The sequence below is a fragment of the Musa acuminata genome, chromosome BXJ1-9, assembly GCF_036884655.1.
Source record: "Musa acuminata AAA Group cultivar baxijiao chromosome BXJ1-9, Cavendish_Baxijiao_AAA, whole genome shotgun sequence".
Lineage (NCBI taxonomy): Eukaryota > Viridiplantae > Streptophyta > Magnoliopsida > Zingiberales > Musaceae > Musa > Musa acuminata.
Window position 1 is genome coordinate 11,748,760 of NC_088335.1, and position 3,440 is coordinate 11,752,199.

Consider the following 3,440-nt stretch of genomic DNA (forward strand, 5'->3'; position numbering starts at 1 on the left):
ATTATAATATATTCCTAAACTTATGTCGTATGTCATAATATATATATATATATATATATATATATATATATATATATATATATATATATATATATATGAACATTTTTACAACGTATGTTATAATATATACATGCATCATATGTCATATCATATCCATGTACACTCATATTATATATTATGATATTTATGTGCACTCTGCAAATAAGCATGTCCATGCACTTCTAAATAAGCATGTCCATGCACTTCTACACAACACGTTATATTCATATACTCTTTATACCACATGTGATAATATATGGATGCATATCATTTATTTTCATTACAATTCATCTATTTTTAGGCTTATGCATTGCACATATTGACACCGGTTGATCTTATCATTCAAAACATACTTTCAAACATATATTAAGCTCATAACCATTTTATCATTCAAAATATATTTTTAAACATATATTAAACTTATTATATTCTTATCTTTCAAAACATACTTTCAAACATCTATTAAGCTTATAACAATATGACCATTAAAGATATGCTTTCAAAATATATTTGACTCTACATGATAACTGTTATTTTACAGTAAATTAAGTTTATACTTATATGATTTAGCTTAAAATGAGGTTTTCATTGAATAGCCATAGTCGTTAACACATATCAAATTTGGAACATAGGATTATATTATACTTAAACTAAAAATCTTTTATTTTAAATTATTCATAACTCCCAATATAACGAATGATTTGTAGCAATAAGAGTCCTCTCTAATGAGACTAAAAAGTACCCTCCCAATTCTAAATTTGGAACATACAATTATATTATACTTAAACTAAAAAATTTTTTATTTTAAATTACTCATAACTCCCAATATAACGAATGATTTGTAGTAAACTTTTGATAAGAGTCCTCTCTAACGAGACTAAAGCACCCTTCCAATTCAACTGCTATCACCTATACTGCTATGTTAAAATTGAATTAAGATTGTCTAAACTTCTAGAGCTAGTGCATAGAGTTAGTTTCACTCAATTTCAAATCCTATATAATCATAAAAGAATCTTTTAAAACATCAAAATAACATAATCTAGAGTGAATTTATCTTGAACAAAACCTCTTTACAGAAAATAAATAAAAAATTTTGAGTACCTCATTTTGGAACACTCAAAACACTATGTATCAATATCAAATTAAAGTCATATCAAATGGTGAGAAAGATAAAGTCAAAAGTAAAAAAAAAAAAAAAGAGCTTATGTTGGTGAGTTGCTTTAAGAGACATGAGTTCATTCTCACTAAACCTCCTCTAAGTTTTTTTTTTACGTATTTTATTTTCTTCTTTTCTTAAAATAATTTCAGTGTTGTAGCAATTAACGTCGAGTTTAATTTGAATTGACTAAGATGAAATGTTTCAATCTAATTTCATCATTCAATCTTTCTTATGTATTTAATATTTTTAGTATAATTTTTTCTTTGATTTTTATCTTTACTTAATTATCAATTATTCTATTCATACATAAGGAATTATTATCCTTCACATACATGATATATAAATCTAAAACTTTTTTACTTTGAATGTGATTAAATTTATTCTAAATCTCGAGAGATACTTAAGGTTGGTCACAATGTAAAAGTCTCTTCTAGTCCTCACATAGATGCTTATTATCATGACTTAATCTCAAGTTCACTAGCACTTTAGGTTTATTAAATCAAAGAACGATGTATTTTTATTGAAAAACATATTGAATATAGGTATGGATTCGTTTATATACTTCAATTAGTATTTTAAAGAACTTGATGCATAATAATATGTTTGAAAGTATATACTTGGATTTTGAAGACCGATGATAGTAGCATATCATATATCATGTTTTTTAAAGCATAGATGATACCATCTATTAACATGTTAGGTCAGGTGTGTTGTGTGTGTGTGGGAAAATTTGACACTAATTGATACTTTAAAAACAAAAATTAACTACAAAAAGTGCTTATAGTAGGTTCTTAATTATAGATAAAATCTAGCAGATCAAACCATTCTAATGAACAGAAGCTAAAGGATTCTATTCTAACTATGTTATTTATTTTATATCAGTATCTATTTTCAATTTTGTCACATGATGCATGTAAATATCTATCTTTATCTTGTAAATATCATGTTTTAGGTATCTATCTTTATCTGATCACGTCAGGTCAAAGACGACGATTGTTAGTTGATCTGAAACGAGGATGAATAGAAGTATCCATATTTATCTGATCTCGTCAGCTCAAACACACTTTGTTAGTTGATCTGAAGTGGGGATGAACAGAAGAAAAAGACAAGTGTCTATATTTATTATTCCATCACAATCATTAGTTGATCTGAAATAAAGGATGAATAGAAAATTAAAAGGAACCCAAAAAAATGAAAAAAATAAAAACCACCACGAAATGAATTTTCGATACCTCAAATTATTTCTAAAATTGCATGACTGCAAAAATAAAAAATAAATTAGAAATGAATTATTTCTAAAATCGCATGACTTCGCATCCCGCCGTGATTCATGTCATCGGAAACCATCATGCCATGGCGCAGGGTGACGGCCAGCTCGAATGGGGTCGCGTCGCACGTGCCGCCTTGTGCCCTCCCACGTGAACCCCACAGGTGGTGTTCCGTTGGTCCATGATAAATAATAGGTCGGCGTTCGGGAACCCCCACACGACGAACCGAGTCGTGTCTGGGCCCCACCGAACCAAATGACCAGAGAGGATTCCCTGCAACGATGAGGCTTCTACCACAACCAGCCAATCCGGGCTGGGCCCCACCCTCTTCCCTCCTGTCTCGTCCGACTCACCTACTCAGCATTGCAACCACCCTTGACGCCGAGTCAGCTTTCGCACGTTTATATATTACACACTCGACGCTACTTTTGATTTCCAACAAAATTACATATTTCTCCTTCTTAATTTATTTAGTGGTATTTTAGCTTTCCTTTGTTGCAAAAGTAAATCCTGATGTGTGTGTTTTATTGTTAGCATTATAATTCCTTTGAAAAATGACATCAATCATAATCGACATCTTTTAATTTTTTTATTCAAAATATTCAAAATATTAATGATTAATTAAAATTTTCAAATATGTCAAATTATATATATATATATATTATAGAGGGACCCACCTCATATGGAGTGGAGTGACATGTGACATATAAATGTTATTTGGGGGAGGTAAATAAATTATGTACAAAACTCTCAAAATTTATGGAGGCATACACGTGTCATAAAAAAAACATAAAAAAAAAAAGTTGCGAGGATAGAAAAGTAAAAATAATTTATCGTCAAAACCAATATTTCATTCGATCTCTCTGTGCAGCGCACAACGCAGGCAGTGGCAGTAGGTGAAGTAGGAATCAAACCTCTCTTCATTTAATGGGGGCACACACAACCTCTCCATTTCTTTATCTCTTTTACCACCT